Raw genomic sequence first — 18,802 nt, forward strand, 5'->3', positions numbered from 1 at the left:
AACACACACAACCATAGAGAAGGATAAGGTTAAAAAGAGTTATGCACAAAGTAAAGAGGGGTTGCAGTAACCTGCAGCTCAGTGAAATTTTGATCATAAACACAGTATAATGAATATTTCTCATATCAGGTAACAAACTGGATAGATAACCACTGCATGCTAAAGTGTTCTACGGTACTATAACTAGGTCATAAAGAACACATTCGACATTAATTGTACAAATGTTTGTTGGGCAACTTGAAAATAGAAAGTAAGAACATTCTTTTTGTTATAAATCATCTAAGTTTATTGGTTGAGATAAGATTAAAACCAATCCAAGCTGATATGAGTTCCATTCTAAGTGTATTGATTGTGGTTTAAAATGAGCTTTTAGTGAAGCTTAATTTTGTTTCTGGATTTTGTTGTATTTTGAGTTTTTTATATGACAAACTGTTTAAACTATTAAGTTATGTGGAACATTTTATTTGGGTGATTCTGTTTCTGTTTTCTCTTTTTCGACTTTTTTTTTCTTGCTTTTAAGATCAAGATGAAGCCTGTAATGCAAGACAGTGTGTTAATGGCTAAATCTACAATAGTTAGGAATAGGTATGCTGTAGGAGACATAACTCAAAAGAGGGACAGTAGCACTAATACAGTGTCCTAGCATTAAGGATATTAAAACGACTCTCCGATTTTGTTTTAATTTGTGCAGAAACATGACCGTAATGTAAACGAGGCTTAGAAGAGATGAGTTCCAAAATCATGTTTCTCTTTAGATGTTGTTAAGTTTATAGAGTTAAACACCAAAGAAGGAAAGCATGTTTTTTATAATAATGTGACATGCACTAAATGAGTATTGATAAAGAGAAGATAATGCTTTTGGAGTTCTGTTTTGTGCCACCAGTGCCTCGTTGTGTCAGAACCAGGTCCATCTCGCTCCTTCAGCTGCGGGATCAGTGACAACTGGTCGAAGAATGACAACAACTATCACAGCACCTCAGACCACAGCCCAGCTAAAGACCATAAGGTTCAGGTCTGGCGGCGATTTTTGGCCCAAGTGACTTGAAAGTGACCAGGGCTAAACGTTTGAAAATGATTGCACATCTGTAAGTGTGGCTGTGCTGGACCACAGAGCAAAGGAGTGAGGTCCACATACTCTGTCGGGGCCTTGCTGATGCTGAGTGAGAGGGCTCTGCAGGGGTCAACCATGTGACCCTGAGATCTGCTACATCATAAAACAAAGATACTTGATCTTATCTGGAGATACAGACCAACGAGCAGCAGATGGATTGAGAAGGATAAGGGGGGGAGCAAGAGACCGTCCTGGTCTGGTACTTCGGATGCACAAGTGAAGGGCAGGTTGTACTTACAGACTCGCATTCTAAAACAAACACACAAAATACTGGAACAACACAACTTTATTTTACTCTACAATTAGTAAAGTTCATGTACACAGACATGTTTAAAGGTTAAGACATAGATATAGCAATTTGGTATGGAAATTACATTTTGTAGGGCCTTATAATTTTGTAACATTTTCATTAAATTTCCTGTTATAGTTCAAGCAAGATCGGTGGTAACTATGTTAATACAGATGGATTAAACATAGTCCTCACATTTTCAATGAAGTGTTAAAAATATATTCGGTAGGGATAGATCAGAAATTGCAAAGTACTGTGATTTAATATGTAGACAACATTATGATCTGTTCACAGGATGATTAACCATTTAGGTGTAATCTCACAGAGTGAGATAAAAAGAGGGAGTGTAAAACTCCTTGTTTTGTTCCGGGTGCTCCATGATTAATGCTGGGACGTTTGTCATTGTGTTCACTGATTAGGATCTCCATAAAGATGATCCACGAGTGTGAGACCAGAAGAGGGAAATGTTGGAATTTAAAATGTTATATGTGCTTAAACATTGTGGGTGATTGCATTATACTTCAAGTCAAAAGTAAAAGCATTATTTCAGCATAAATGAAGACATGTTGGTCATGCGTTAAGTTTGTTGTCATAAGTATATAGTTGTTGTTTTTGTTTGTTACTTAAGATGTTTTGCAATACTTCTGTTTTATAATATAAGATGTTCTGTTACATTTTGTTATAATCCAGCTCTACAAATGTGTCAGAAGTTGAATCGATGATGTTCTTCTTTATGGCCCACTGATCTTTTGCTTTGCCAGTCCTGAAGTGAGGGTCATAAACTTTAAGTCACATTCCAATTGAAAGATAACGAATAGGCACACACAACACACACACACACACCACCCACACACACACACACACCACACACACACACACACACACACACACACACACACACACCACTGTGGCCAAGAGACCCCACCCTTTGTGAATAAGACCAGGGGTCCAGGAGCAGAGAGTCAGACAAATTTGGGGTTGAGCCGTGTTTAGGTTGACTCTGTATTTGTCTCTAGGATATCCTATGTAATAAAATGGATTCACACATCCACATCTGAGATTTTGACTACTAATTGAATGAACCCTGAGAATGGAGCAGGATTTAGCCCCAACACCGGTGAGTGTATATATCCTGTTATATTTAATCAGGTGTTAAACTTATAAAATATGGTACATATTTGGCATATTTAAAAATGCATGAACTTTTTGGTTGCAGGATTGATCTACAGACCATATTGGAAAAAATGGTCAGCAAAGTTGATGAAGCTTCTGTCCCACAAGAACCAAATAAATGTCTGCAGGGATAATGTTTTCCTGTGTAGCCTGTGGGCGTAGGTCCTTCAACCCTGAAGCAAAATTGAATGTTGTGTTTGTGGATGACGATGACAATGGTGAAGGGGCAGTTGACGAAGGGGGCCCAACAAGAGAGTACCTAAGGCTGTTGATGAGGGCCGTCCACCGGTCAAATATCTTTGAGGGACATGAGAAAGACCGGCAGTTGTCTCTTGATACTCAAGGTAGGAATCCCAAATTCTTAAGACTGTTATTCAACTGGCAGAATTCTAGAAATTTATTTGGAAAAACTCATTTAGAAATTATTTGTCCTGTATGATTTATTTGTTCTGTTTGGGTTGGGCAGATTTCATCAGGTATTGTCTGTATCTTATTTTCTTGGTAAGAATTTTTCCATGATTCCCAAAGGTGCAATAGTAATTTGTAGTAGCACTAATATTAATCATAGCACGTTAAGGTATTACATTTTCAGGACGCAGAGCAGTCTTTTAGTTATGTCTTTATTTTTAGCTTTGCAAACTAAACTTTAACTGTGGTTCAGGCGCAGGTAACCAGTGTCGTGAGGATATCGACATCCTCATAAACACGAGGGCTATGTTGCTTAAACATCTCATTTATGTAGGGAAGGTGTTGTTAGAAGCCAATTTGGACTCTCTCACGCTTTCATTATTTTCTATCTGTCTTTTAGGAAGGAAACAACAACAGTCCAAGATGCAAACAGTGCAATTGCAGAGGAAGCCGATAGTCTCAGCATTATAGGTGCCTTAAGACATGTGTCCAGCCTGCAGGAGAAGCTTACTTTAAACTAGATGTGGAAAGTTGAAAGGTTGATTTCTTTCACTTATACTGTGGCTTAAAACACATTCCACCGAGATTTGAACTCAGATCACTGGATTCTGAGTCCAAAGTGCTAACCATTACACCATGGAACCTTTAAAAGTGTTGCAAGTGTTTACTTGACATTTTCTTTTTTATAATATCCACACAATATTGATATGATATGATATTGAAGGCACACAACAATCACAACGAAGATGAAAAGCAACACATATTGGCCAACTTAAGTCATTTAGTTAGCTAAGCGTTCAGAGGATGTGGAAAAGGCAAGTCAAGAACAGGTTTTCCAAAAGTAGAATGGGAGCCCGAGCGTTCCTCTCCTGTGGAACCAGGTTCCAGTTTGGGTTCAGGAGGCAGACACCATCTCCACATGTAAGAGTAGGCTTAAGATTTTCCTCTTTGATAAATCCTATAGGTAGGGCTGGCTTGGTGAGTCCTGAACCATCCCTTAGTTGTGCTGCTATAGGCCTAGACTGCCGGGGGACTTCCCATGATGCACTAGGTACCTCTCTCCTCCTCCTTCTCTCCATCTGTATGCAACCTCATATGCCTTTGAGATACAAAAACTTCTTCACTTGCGTAAATGGCCTGTTTGTGCATACAAAAGGTGGAAACAGATGATCTTGGGTGTAGGGTTTGGTGATTTTATTACCCCTAAAGTGTCTGCCGGTGCTTAGCCTTATTAGCACCACACTCAAACAATCTGAGCTAACCGGCCTGCTTTTTAACTGTTTAAAAAGAACAGATGTCCAGAAACAATTAAGGCCAAATTGAGCAAAATTGGAGTTCTGGATGAGCTGGATGAGTTGTACACTTTGGCAATTCTGAACACTTTCAGACACTGTTGTCTCATGTAAGTAACATGCACAAGTCTTCAAAAAGAAATGTGGCTGTTTTTCATGCAGGTTTGCATCATAACAATGCGGGTGCTATCTCTAAATGAACAATGGCAAACCTACATCCATCTTGTTAGCACCCAAATCTCTGTGCTGATCTCCCTGCTTGGATGGCAAGTCATCTGGTGGATTTTCCCGTCAAGAGGAAGCGGATCAAGAGGGAGTGTTGTTTTATTGTACCCACTAGCAATAAAGTTTATTTGTCTAGAGCCGTAAAATTGCATTAGGTTATCAACGTTTTGAGCAAAAAAGAATACCACAGCTCAAGTCCCTGGTAAGGCAACAGCTTGATTGTGTGATATGTATGAAGTGCTCGCTAACGTCATCTGTCATGCAGGTTTGCAGGATGTTCACAGTCTGCTAGTGGCCATGATGAGTTGTGACTTTGAGCTTTTTAACCGTTTTGGCCAATTTAGCCAATTTTCAACAGTTTGTGCAATAACAATTGGTGTTCTCAGGCATTGTGCAAAACGTGGTCTACCCTCCTGCAGTCCAGAAGACCGTGATCATGGCAACAGTTTAATGGTCTTCATTTACTTAAACTTCAATCTGTAGTTCAGGAGATTATTTTTTCCACAGCCAGTAGTTTTAGAAGCCTGGGTAGCTCAGCCGGTAGAGTATCAGACTTTTAATCTGAGGGTCCAGGGTTCAAGTCCCTGTTCAGGTGTAGTGTTGAAGTTCTTGAACACTTCAGATACTGCCATATCGTTTGTGTTCCATCCATAAGTCTTTAAAAAGAATTGTGGCTGTTTTCAAGCAGGTTTGCATCATAACAATGTTGCTGGTAAGTCTAAATGTACAATAGGCAACCTACGTCCATCTTGCTAGCACCCAAATCTCTGTACTCATCTCCCTTCTTGGATAGAAGGTCATCTGGTGCATTTTTCTTGTCACGAGGGCTAAGTGTTGTGGTCTGGTGCATTCCCCAACCTGTGTCGTGTCTTCCCTTTCTTCTGTGTGTCTTGTCTGTCTTGCCGTGAGGGCGTTCCAGGGGATCTAGAGGCGTGGCTTTCCATCTACGTTCTGTCATCCACTCAGCTGTTCCTCATCACTCATCACCCACTGCAATACATAAACCCGGGCTGACCGCCTCTTCAACGCCAGATCATTACATGCACTATTGTGGTAACTGGGCTCCTAGTCATTTGCGCCTGTGTTGTTGTTTGTTGTTGTATTCTAGTACTAACTCTGCCTCTCCTTAGATCCATCCGTTGTCCCTCCGAGCTGCCTTCCTCCCTCACTTCGACCAGCCACCTGTCTACACCAGTGTTTGAACCCCTCCGTGCTCATTAAACGTGCCTTTTGTATCTCTATGGTTCTGGGTCTTACAAACCGTAACACTAAGAGTATAGAAGTGGAACAAGAGGGAGAGTTGTTTTTTTGCACCCACCAGCAATAAAGTTTACTTGTCTGAAGCTGTGTTGTTTGAATTAGGTTATCAATGTTTTGAGTGAAAAAGAATACCACAGCTCAAGTCCTTGGTAAGGCGACAGCTTTATTGTGGGTATGTATGAAGTGCTGATCTCTATGCTTTGATGGCAAGTCATCTGGTGGATTTTTCCTTCCATGGCAACACCTTAATCTTCTTCATTTACTTGCACCTCAATTTATAGTTCAGGAGATTGTTTTTTCCACAGACCTCTGTTTTCGAAGCATGGGTAGCTCAATGTTGGTGGTACGTCTAAATGAACAATGGCCAACCTACATCCATCTTGCTAGCACCCAAATCTCTGTGCTGATCTCCCTGCTTGGATGGCAAGTCATCTGGTGGATTTTTCCTGTCACGAGGGCTTTTGATCAAACTACGTATAGTGCTTCCGCATGAGGACACAAATGGCGGTTTTCCACTGCATGGTATCTACTTGCCTTGCCTCGACTCTACTCGCCTTTTTTGGTTTTCCATTATGAAAAAAAGTCCCTGGGACCCGCTACCAGGTACTTTTTTTAGTACTACCTCAGTCGAGGTTCCAAGCGAGCCGAGGCGATACCAAAAGGTGACGTGGAAACCTGCAGACTGCTGGTTGGTTGGAGAAAATCGTCACTTATGACCGCGTTGTTAGCAAACAAGAGTGCGGAGTGTGTTTCCAGAACAAACGGGACATTTAAAACAAATCTAGCCGGACACCGACAGATTATCCACTCTCTGCACTATTCTTACTTTTGTTCGGGCTACTAGCGGCTTCATGTTGTTTCCAATACTGCACACTGTTACTTTAAAAAAACATGACAATATATATAACAAAAGTTTTTATTTAGCTTTTCAAGTAGCGCATCAAACCGTCCCAAACTTCCCGGTCTTCTTCCTCTGCCCCCTGTGACAGTGTCCCCCCGGCTCTGCCGTCCCAGATACATCCCAGTCGTTGTCATAAGCCTCTCCGTGACTCTCATAAAGATTATACGAAGTCCAGTAGATCAGAACCAGAGATCTCACCGGACGGTCTGCGGCGGCGATTTTGCAAAGCGTGAATGCTCTGGAACATCAACCGTGTACATTATTGTGTAATCATGGTTGCTAAAGTTCATGTACTTTATATAGCGTAGAGTAAATACTGACTGCGACGCTGAAAACATGCAAATGTTAGCTAACGTTACCAGGAAACTTAACTTACCCTTTTGTGTCGGCGAACAACCGTCATGTCAACGTCTGAACTCCGTCAGAATTCCCAAACTCCCGTTTTTTTAGCGGTGATTTTTGTTGCTTCCTTCAGCTTCTTTTGAAACAAAACATTTCTTCTTGCTGCGGCAAGTAGCCGACGTGCTGTTGTGAGTTGAGCTGAAAATTACGTCATCACGCGTTGCTATGGTGACCAGCCACACTGAGGCTTTACTCAATCTGCAATGGAAAACGGACGTAGAATGGGCCGAGCCGAGGCGGGCCGAGCCGAGGCGAGCCGTTACCAGCAGTGGAAAAACGCCATAAGAGTATAGAAGCGGAACCAGAGGGAGAGTTGTTTTATTGTACCCACTAGCAGTAAAGTTTATTTGTCTGTAGCCATAAAATTGCATTAGGTTATCAACGTTTTGAGCAAAAAAGAAAACCACAGCTCAAGTCCCTGGTAAGGCAACAGCTTGATTGTGTGATATGTATGAAGTGCTCGCTATCGTCATCTGTCATGCAGGTTTACTGGATGTTCACAGTCTGCTAGTGGCCATGATGAGTTGGGACTTTGAGCTTTTTAACCGTTTTGGCCAATTTAGCCAATTTTCAACCAGTTTGTGCAATAACATTTGGTGTTCTCAGGCAATGTGCAAATCGTGGTATACCCTCCTGCTGTCCAGAAGACCGTGATCATGGCAACAGCTTTTTGGTCTTCATTTACTTGCACTTTAATTTGTAGTTCAGGAGATTGTTTTTCCCACAGTCCTCTGTTTTAGAAGCCTGGGTAGCTCAGTCGGTAGAGCGTCAGATTTTTAATCTGAGGGTCCAGGGTTTAAGTCCCTGTTCAGGCATAGAGTTGCACATTCTGCTAGATGAGTTGTCCATTTGACATGCCTGTATGGACATGGACCAATTCAGACACTACCATATCATGTGTTCCATGCACAAGTTTTTAAAAAGAATTGTGACTGTTTTTCAAGCAGATTTGCATCATAACAATGTTGCTGGTAAGTCAAATGAACAATGGGCAACCTACATCCATCTTGCTAGCACCCAAATCTCTGTACTCATCTCCCTGCTTGGATAGTATGTCCAAGGACATACCACATATGTTCTATAACCCTTTTCATTGGTTTGCTACCACTCTTAAATAATTCCTTTCATTGTATCAATCTCAGAAATAACCAAGAATGACAAATTCCATTCATGTGCTAGTGCCAGTATTCAACCACCTGTCACTGTATTTTCAGCATCAGTTGTGTTTTTTTTGTTTTTAAAAAAAACTGCCCCGTGTGAGGGTTGAACTCACAACCTACATATTATGAGACTGACACATTGCCTCCTGCACCAACGAGGCTATGGAAGGCTTGGCTATAGTTCACAAAATTTCAGAAAAACTAACAATTTGGTCGTCAATCTTAATAAAAACTATGTATGTGGAAACCTATGTACTCACACAAAGGTTAAAATTGACCCTAGATGCTTTGTCATGACCCCATGAAAAGGGGAGACAAAAGACTGTGTGCAAAGGTTGTATACATGTGTGCAAGGTGTATGCATGGATGAGTGTGAGGTATGGTGTCAGCGATTTATGCTGGACAGTGTAAAACTGACAAAGATGAGGGGGAGAGGTGCTGGAATGAGAGCACCTCTAGGGCAATCACAGATGCACAACCAATAATAAAACACTACTGAGTGAATGCGTTCAGAAAATGAAGAACATTGTTCAGAAAGCTTAATGAATTTTCATTTGACCATAACTATTAACCACCTGAACCTGGTAAAAGGTATGAGGTACTCATGCATAGCTAGCTAGTGATTTACCTACTGTAGATGGTGGTCGGCGTGCCAATGAGGCTTGAAAATTTGCAGTTGGTGATTCAGAGGAGATGTAACAGTTTAAAGTGTAAAGTAACTTAATTTTCTAAATTGTCCACCTACAGTGCCAACGAGAGCTCTTCTCTAATATTACCGGGTACGCAACAGCTATTCAACTTTAGAAGGTATTGTTGATTTCAGAAACAACAATAGACAGCACCATCTTATCACAATGCCCATGTATGTGTTTCTTCAAAGTTTGCAAAAACATTCACATGAACTCGCAAATCAATTGATGACATTTTGGAGGTCAAAGGTTCAATGTCAAGGTGACTGTGTCCTCATGTCTGTCCATCCAATTCTTGTGAATGCAATATCCCTGAACGCCTAGAGGGAAGCACTTCAAAATCTAGAGGTCAAGGTTACTGTTTCATTATGTCTCCAGAACTGTATATGTATTTCTCCTGAACTGTTGAGTTTGGGTGACGTAAAGCCCCAGTGGCCTAATGGATAAGGCACTGGCCTCCTAAGCCAGGGATTGTGGGTTCAAGTCCCATCTGGGGTGGTTTTCAGCAGAGTGGTGCAGCTGAAGTGTGCTGGGCCCACAACCTAGAGGTTGAAAGTTAGAAATCATCCTCTGTTAGCTCTGTTTTGCTGGTGACACAATGGTAGACACTCTGAAAGGGAGATGAATCAAGAGATTATGATTTCCATGGTGAGATGAATCATGTTATAACTGCTGGAAAAGTTGTTGACAGCCCATGAAAAGTAGCAAATCACGTTCTGGCAGTTTTCTGTCCATTTTAAAAAATTGACATCCACTACCCTGTCAGGACCCTGTAGTAATGCTGTCTTTCCAGTGATGTGATTGGTAAGTGGTTGGGCTGTATACAGGTTTTAATCATATCCATCGGTTGCATGGACGGGACATCAATACCCTGGTTCTACCGCCTGATCGCTGTCTTGTCTTTGTCGTTCAACAACTATTTGGGCTCACACCTAAACGCACCCGAAGCATCTCAGCCGAAAATCACACTGCACCTCAAAAGTGCTCTCAAGCACTCCCAGCTGTGCTTTTGCAGAAGAGTGCCTTGTTTTCTTTTAGCTTAGAAAAAGGCTTTAGCTTGACAAGGTAAACAAATTGATCCATAGTGCTACTCATTAGTGTGTCCACTTCAGTTATGTATTGAAGCACATCCTTAGAGCTAATGGCCCTCATTTATTAACCTAATGTAGAAATCCTCTTACGACAGGCTTTACGTGAGATTCATGAAACGTTGTATCACACCAATCAGAGCGTAAGAATGATCGTACATTGATAAATGCAGCAGCTGGAAACGATCATAATTAAAATTATCACACCCCATTATATTCTCGGTTTTGAGGCATCGCCGCTACTATTTACGACATGACCAGACGTAATCCGGCTAAGAAGAGGCATTTTTCAGAGGTGGAGATTGCAAACCCTGACATCTCAGGTGCTCTGGTGCAGCCAGCTACCACCAGGACCAGGAGCAGCCGGCTACCACCAGGCCCAGGAGAATATGCCACCTAAGAAAAATGCAATCCTACCCAATGAGGTTGAGGAGATAAAGAAATCTCTGGACTTCTTGTTGGCGGAAAAATCATAGATCTGATGAGTAAAATACAAACGCTAAACGGGCAAAACGTGGAGAAGATTACTTTTCTGAAACTTGAGTTGCTGACCTCGAGCAATGCAATGTGATTATCAGCGGCCTGAGAACCAAACAACGGAACTATGCCAGGGTGGCCGCAGACGCTGGATACACCACTGCTAGGCTGAGGGAAGCTCTCGAGGAGGAGAAGGAGACGCTGGAACAACAGGTGATTTGCTTTTTGGACAGCAAAGGCATTTATGTTGATAGCAGGGACATTGAGGATTGTCATACTCTTCCGAGCAAAAACAAACGGCCACTCCATTGGTAATAATCCGGTTCACCGACAGAAAGAAAAAGTCAGCACTCCTCAGACAAGGAAGGAAATTAAAAGGCACCCAAGTTTACATCAACTCACAAAGAAAAATGCAGATATTGCCAAGAAAGCACTTGTACTCAGAAACAAAACAAGATCCAGGCAACATGGGCAAGAAATTGTAAAATATACATCAAACTTCATGGCACTTCAGGCAGCGAAAGTGATTCTCATCAGGGACATCACCGACCTGGATAAGTTTGAAGAAGGAATAAATCAAGAGCAACATAGGCCTACATAAGGTAACTATATACAAACTGAATTGGACATATCAAACACAATGATCATGGACAGAAACTTATCTGTTACATATGATAAACTGAACTTGGAAAATTTTAAATACACAGAACATAAACCACAAGACATTGAAAACAACATTGACCCAGATGATAATTTCTACATTGGTTCTCCCTACCAGTGTGAATATTACACAGTTAAACCTGTAAGCTTACTGTAAACTAAATGTGGAAAGTTGAAAGGTTGATCTTTTTTACCTGTGCTGTGGCGTAAAAAAAAAGGTTCCACCGAGATTTGAACTCAGATTGCTGGATTCAGAGTCCAGAGTGCTAACCATTACAGCATGGAACCTTTAAAAGTGTTGCAAGGGTTTGCTAGACAGTTTCTTTCATAATATCCACATGTATGATATTGAAGGCACACCACAATCACAACAAAGATGAAAAAGCAAAATTATTAGCCAACTTAAGTCATTTAGTTAGCTAAGCGTTCAGAGGATGTGGGAAAAAGAAAGTCAAGAACAGGTTTTGAAGGACTTGACACAGACAGTGAATACAGCAGTAGATATGTCTACTGTGTACAAACAGATGGTAACTTTACATGTGTTGACAATAAAGATGCTCACAAAACGCTGTACTTGCCATTGAGTTTCTTACTCACATATATGTCCTCTTAAATGCAAAGAACTGCTAAGAGTTGTATTCTCAATACAATGTCTCAGATATGACTTCCAAATGAAAATACTAGTTGTCAGAAGTGGGATTTGAACCCACGCCTCCAGTGGAGACTGCAACCTGAACGCAGCGCCTTGGACCGCTCGGCCATCCTGACTGATCCAACTAATGCTTCGTAGGACCTGTCTCGAAAATTATAATATAGTAAATTAAACATGTCATGATATAGGAGGTTCTCAGTCATCCATGTCATAGTTAACAAGGGAAGGTTTCTCAACTGTCAGTCCAGATATATGGGCGTTCATGGAGACATGGAAGAAAGTCACCAGGGTGGCAATGTGCTTGACAATAGCAATAAATTGCGCGGGATGTGAAGGCAATGTGCAATACAGGCTAAATCCTATGGTGGGAATCAAGATCCACCAATGTTTCTGTCCATAATGTCCACCTGAATACAGAAATGTCCCTGCCAGATGGGAAATAGACTGACAATTGGGTCAACATTGTGCAATTATCTTCAAAATGTCCAACTGAGTCAACAAATATACCTGCCAGATGGGAAATAAACTGATAACTGTCTTCATGGTCTAAACGTGTCAAATATAAGTACAATGCCCACATTGAGTGCAGATGTGTGTGTTTTGGTTCCTGATCCATGCTATTACCCCAAAAGTTCACAACTAGGCCGAGGGCAACTGGTCTTGGTGAAAGGTTCTTTGCAGAAGTTTTGTCTCTCACCCAAGAGACTTCTTTAATTGTTTTTTTTACACAGAAAGGGTTGGACACAGTGCCCACTCCTCCACCCATATCTGACAATTGAAATCTGTGGGGAAAGGGGGGTTCCAAAGCTAATAGACCATTCAACAAGCAAATCTGATGAACTATACTGCCCCATTCAGGATTGATTCCTTTTTACGGTGAGTACAAGACTGAATGCAAAGTGTGCATTCCCCATGTAACTCAAAGCCTATCACTTCCACTAAATAGTGTCAAATTTGGAGCTCCTTCGGATTACATTAACGACCAGGTGACTCCTCAACATGCCCCCACCAACATACTGTTTACAGTCTAAATGACCAAGGACATTAAACCTGTAAGCTCACTTTAAACTAGATGTGAAAAGTTGATCTTTTTCACCTATACTGTGGTTTAAAACAAGGTTCCACTGAGATTTGAACTTAGACCACTGGATTTACAGTGCAGAGTGCTAACCATTACACCATGGAACCTTTGGAAAAGTTGCAAGGGTTTGCTAGGCAGTTTCTTTCACAATATCCACATGTGTGATATTAAAGGCACACAACAATCACAACAATTATTGGCCAACTTAAGTCATTTAGTTAGCTAAGCGTTCAGAAGATGTGGGAAAAAGCAAGTCAAGAACAGGTTTTAAAGGACTTGCCACAGACAGTGAATACAGCAGTAGATATGTCTACTGTGTACAAACACATGGTAACTTTACATGTGTTGACAATAAAGATGCCCACAAAACACTGTAGTGGCCATTGAGTTTCTTGCACACATTCATGTCCTCTTAAATACATAGAACTGCTTTATTCCCAATATCATGTCTCAGAAAAACAGTAGATGTCAGAAGTGGGATTTGAACCCACGCCTCCAGTGGAGACTGCGACCTGAACGCAGCGCCTTGGACCGCTCGGCCATCCTGACTGATCCAACAAATACTTTGTAGGACCTGTCTCAAAAATTATGATGTAGTAAATTAAACATGTCATGATATAGTAGGTTCTCAGTCATCCATGTCATAGTTAACAAGGGAAAGTTTCTCAACTGTCAGCCCAAATATATGAAGACATGGAGACATGGAAGAAAGTCACCAGGGTGGCAATGTGCTTGACAATGGCAAATTCCTAAACGCATGCACACCACTGTATGCATGTATACCTGCATGCATTTCAAAATGTAGGCCAAGAAAAAAAAGAAACAGAGCCATATTCACACAAAAAAAATAATTTTACAGCAGAAAGCCCCATTTTAAGGACACACAGCAGACCTACAATGAAAGTGTAATTGCACTGCTTTGAAAATAGTAAGAACCTTCTTCATCACAAACCTGATGGTGCAGTACTTGATCCACATGGATCCACTTGCTGTCCCTCTGGCTGTTCCTCCCTCTGTCCCATTTATGTTTTCTTCCTCCTCACTCTCTTCTTCATCTTCCTCACCCTCTGGAATATCCCTCTCTGTGTCAGAGCCCTCACTTTCATCACATGCCCTCTCTCCAAACTCCTCCTCCTCCTCTGGCTCTCCCTCTTCCTGCTCTCCAGTCCCTTGATTTGTTTCTCTCACTGCTGTTTTTCTCACTTTTTGTTTACTAGGGCTCTATACCGCTTCCTCGTTTCATGATAAATATTAAAAGAAGAAAAAACGTAGGGGTATGCATTACATTTCCCTCCCTACTCAACCTGGGCATAAAGCCTGTCGATTACTTTACACAAACGTAGTTATTTGTTAACGCAATGCAACAGCAAAGACGGATGAAGTTACGTGTTCAAAGTACTGACTTCCCGTACTCAAGTAGAAGTAGACTTAATTGTGTTAACAAATACTCTGGTAAAAGTAGAAGTACTGATTTAACTTCTTTACTCAAATACAAGTAACAAAGTACAGGCTTGGAAATTTACTTAAAGTATGAAAGTAAAAGTAGCCTTGCTGATGTTACTAGAGAGCACGCTGAGAAACTTCAGTGGACATTGAGAAAAGGCAAGGCAAGGCAGCTTTATTTGTATAGCACATTTCAGCAACAGGGCAATTCAAAGTGCTTTACACAAAATCAGTTAAACAGATAAAACACTAGTAAAAACAGTTAAAAATCATAAGCATTAAAAACCGGTAAAACACATGAATAGACAGTTAAAAAAAATAGACACATAAAACACAAGAATAAAAGTTACAGTGCAGCATAATAAATTTAAAGAAATGAGCAGTCATTTAAAGAAAGGCAGCATCAAAAAGGAAGGTCTTCAGCCTTGATTTAAAAGAACCGAGAGTAGCAGCAGATCTGCAGGTTTCTGGGAGTTTATTCCAGATATGAGGAGCATAGAAACTGAAAGCTGCTTTACCCTGTTTAGTTCTGACTCTGGGGACAGAAAGTAGACCTGTCCCAGATGACCTGAGAGGTCTGGGGGGGTCATAGTGTAGTAGCAGATCAGAAATATATTTTGGACCTAAACCGTTAAGTGATTTATAAACTAGCAAGAGTACTTTGAAATCAATTCTTTGAGACACAGGAAGCCAGTGTAAAGACTTCAGAACTGGAGTGATGTGATCCAGTCTCTTGGTCTTAGTGAGGACCTGAGCAGCAGCGTTCTGAATCAGCTGTAGCTGTCTGATTGATTTTTTAGGGAGACCTGTAAAGACCCCGTTACAGTAGTCAAGTCTACTGAAGATAAAGGCATGGACCAGTTTTTCCAAATCCTGTTGACACATAAGTCCTTTAACCCTTGATATATTCTTAAGGTGATAGTAGGCTGACTTTGTTATTGTCTTAATGTGGCTGGTAAAGTTCAGGTCTGAGTCCATGACTACACCAAGATTTCTGGCTTTGTCTGTTGTTTTTAACATTGTTGTTTGAAGCTGAGCGCAGACAGCAAAAGGCTCTTTATTCTTTATTCTTTATTTGCCATTGCCTACATTTTAAATGTCTGTCTGCCAATAGGCCTAAAACATATATAAACATATAACTTATTTCTTGTGACAGAGACTGGGACTCCAGGTTAATAAGATTCTGACCGAGTAGCAAGATATGAATTCAAGTGGGATTTTGTGAGAAGTCTGTGTATGTTCCCATCCAATTAGATTCAATTTGGTATTGATGATCAAAAATAATAACTAACTCCTGTGAAATTATTTGAAACTTAATGAGGACTAGATTAGGATTTAAAAAGATTTAAAGCTGAATCTGGTTTTCAATTTGGCCCAGGTGTGTCTGTTAAAACACCAACGGAGTCAACTTCTCTCTGTTGATGCTTTGTTACAATCAAGCATCAGGATAAAGATGGGGGGGGGGGGGGTTAGCTCTGCTAAGGCTGTGTGTGTGGTAATAAAATAAATAAATAACATTGTAATGGCTACCATACACAATGCATAGGAATCATACAGTGAGGAAAATAAGTATTTGAACACCCTGCTATTTTGCAAGTGCAGTTTAGGCATTATATGGTGTGTTGAGGTGCTACAGGAACATTTCTGCAAACAGTCCTAGCACTGCTTATTACGTTGTTGTGGCCGAGTGGTTAAGGCGATGGACTAGAAATCCATTGGGGTCTCCCCGCGCAGGTTCGAATCCTGCCGACAACGAGCGCTGTTTTTTAAGAGTGGTAGCAAACCAATGACACATCAAAGTATTCCAAATCGCAGATGTGCTTTCATAAACAATATTGTGTTATCTCATAACTACTGGAAGCAACCAGTCTCCACCAATGTATTTCTTATCAATCTGTGTTACAAGATTTGCAGTGAACGTTGTATTGTGCAGCAGAAAGGCAACAGGTGTGTTACTTTTCAACTATGATTTATATCGTAGCAGTGCAAGCATTTTGCCCAGGTTTGATTTCAAGCCACCGCGTATTTCAATTTCCTTGCGGGAGTCATCCCAAAAGGATTAATAAAGATAAGTCTAAGTCTATCTCAGAAAAAAGTCAAAAGAATTTCAAAATCTTCAGGGGATGTAGCTCAGTGGTAGAGCTCATGCTTTACATGTATGAGGACCTGGCATCTCCAGCAGGTATTATGGTTGAGTCTTTAAAAGAGCTGCAACAGATATTACCTCCTGTGGTAATCTGGCTGGTAAACAACACAACAAGCACTTTGAACGTACATGTTTTACAGTTTCTATTTACAGTATTTATTACCTGTAGTGTAGTATATTTACTGTATTACACTCCAGTTTTTATGGGTGTTACAGCGGGAATAAAGGAGTATGAGCACTGTAGTTTCTTTTTTTATGGATGAAATAATCTCAACATGCCATTAAGTTTACTCTTCAGCAGGTGGAGACATTTCACTTCAGACACTTGCAACATCAGATGCTTTGTTAAACATCAACAGACTGGAAATAGACTTGATGCTGATACAAAGCACAGGAATTAGAAGAGGATGGTTTCAATCCCTCAACCTCTGGGTTATGGGCCCAGCACGCTTCAGTGTCTGTGATTGACATTTTGAGGGGAGATTTGGGACCCTGTGGCAACCAAGGTTCCAACAGCTTACGGGTAGTAAAGTTAAACATTTGGTAGACCTTGCAACTATCTTTTATTTGAGCTCCCTGATTACTCACACGTTGATTATTCACATGTAAGACTTGTGATTGGCTGGTGTTTTAAAAAAAGGGCATTGTGAGTACAGATATTAACATCAGTAAGGAGTCTACCAAGTTGCCTCTTATCATTTTAGTTTGGACACCCAGTGAGGCTTACAATGTAAAGAGAGAAGCCTGGTTGGGCAAGAACTCTCCCCTGCTGGATCGGACTGTACTGCACCGCCTAATGAAAATATACACCCTTGACATATGGATAGTCCTAATATTAATATATAGGCTTATATTGCAATCTCGTCACCCTACATGTAGGTGTACCTATATTTAAATGAACACACAGTAGCAAAGCTTATGCAGTGTTTTTTAATTTTACCTGTGTTTTTTTCTGTGAGGGACAACTCTGTCCGGCTTATTTATGTAGCATGGAAGCTAGCGTTAGCTAACTAGCAGCCAGCCTGCTTCCAAACAAATACTTTTTAATTATCTCAACACTTTTTAACAGTCAAACTGAAACACTGGCGGTGAGCTCCAGGTCCTGCAGCTGCAGACGGACATGGATAGCTTCAGACCCGCTCACCACTAGTGTTGGTGGATTAGCAAGCTAGCGTTAGCAAACTAACCCGCTTATAAATAAATACATTTTAATTATCCTAACACTTTAAACAGTCAAACTGAAACACTGGCGGTGATCTCCAGGTCTTGCAGCCACGGACGGACCGCCATCAATGGGTATAATGCGTGCATTTTAAATTACATTTTTATTTTTTTAAGCAGGCTGGTTGGTTAGTTTGCTAACGCTAGCTTGCTATTCCACCAACACTGGCGGTGGGCTCATGGGGGGTTGCGCCGCTGCTATCGGGTCTGGAGCTTTCCATGTCCCGCTGGAGATCAGATCCCGTTGAGGTCGGCAGCGGAGATTTCTAGCGATGTTTCCCCGCTGGCCGAGCCCCACTGACGGCGGTCCGTCTGCGTCTGCAGGACCTGGAGCTCAGCGCCAGTGTTTCAGTTTAACTGTTAAAAAGTGTTGAGATAATTAAAGGTATTTACAGTATTTAGAAGCAGGCTGGATGCTAGTAAGCTTATGCTAGCTTTCATGCTACATAAATAAGCCGGACAGAGTTGTCCCTCATCTGGGGATAAAACCCTGCTGCCCCCTCCCCCCCATCCTGTTGGCTCAGAGCTCCACAGACTAAGTCCACAGGTACAACTTAGTTTTGCACCAAATGTATCGCAAGAAGTGTTGCAAAAGTCGAGGGTGCAGACTCGCCGCTGTGGAAAAGTGACTGAAGTGAAAAAAAAAATGAAATAAAGTACAAGTACAGAATTTTTTTCTACAAGCTCTCAAATCATATTCTCTAAGTGCTCACATCACATCTACGCGCTCTCACATTTGCACCATATTTACCTTCATATTCTTTGTTGAACTTTATTGCTTTACAAACACCAAAGCAAGTAAGCGCTGTGACTAACATTACTCTTCTGAAGTGATTTTGGAGAGGGACATCAGGTAGAAATACTCTGGTTGACTAGCATGACACCATTGTATTCATATAATAATCAATCCAGGTTAACGTGAATGACAGTGACTGCATGTTGCTTCCTCTAAATTTCAGGTTGTGGTCGACTAGCGAGGCCAGCTCGTCGGTTTGATAAACTGACCAGACCTGCATGCCTCTTGTTTCTTTGGGCTAGTTGTATTAGCTTTAGCGGCTGGTAGCAGCTTTCTGCTTGTTTCTTTAAGCTAACTATATTAGCTTTAGCCTGGCTGGTAGCGCTTT

General features: G+C 41.1%; 4 non-coding genes across 4 annotated transcripts; 2 read left to right on the forward strand and 2 right to left on the reverse strand.

The window, feature by feature from the left end:
* Positions 1-9,335: 9,335 nt before the first annotated feature.
* Positions 9,336-9,408, forward strand: trnar-ccu (transfer RNA arginine (anticodon CCU)). The gene has a single exon. It is a non-coding gene; the product is annotated as a tRNA-Arg (tRNA).
* A 2,412-nt stretch (positions 9,409-11,820) lies between these two features.
* On the reverse strand, positions 11,821-11,903 carry trnal-cag (transfer RNA leucine (anticodon CAG)). Its single transcript has one exon. It is a non-coding gene; the product is annotated as a tRNA-Leu (tRNA).
* A 1,431-nt stretch (positions 11,904-13,334) lies between these two features.
* trnal-cag (transfer RNA leucine (anticodon CAG)) lies at positions 13,335-13,417 on the reverse strand. Its single transcript has one exon. It is a non-coding gene; the product is annotated as a tRNA-Leu (tRNA).
* Positions 13,418-15,984: 2,567 nt separating this feature from the next.
* trnas-aga (transfer RNA serine (anticodon AGA)) lies at positions 15,985-16,066 on the forward strand. The gene has a single exon. It is a non-coding gene; the product is annotated as a tRNA-Ser (tRNA).
* The last annotated feature ends 2,736 nt before the right edge of the window (positions 16,067-18,802 follow it).

Source organism: Etheostoma spectabile, unplaced genomic scaffold (assembly GCF_008692095.1).
Source record: "Etheostoma spectabile isolate EspeVRDwgs_2016 unplaced genomic scaffold, UIUC_Espe_1.0 scaffold00018882, whole genome shotgun sequence".
NCBI classification, from domain to species: Eukaryota; Metazoa; Chordata; class Actinopteri; order Perciformes; family Percidae; genus Etheostoma; species Etheostoma spectabile.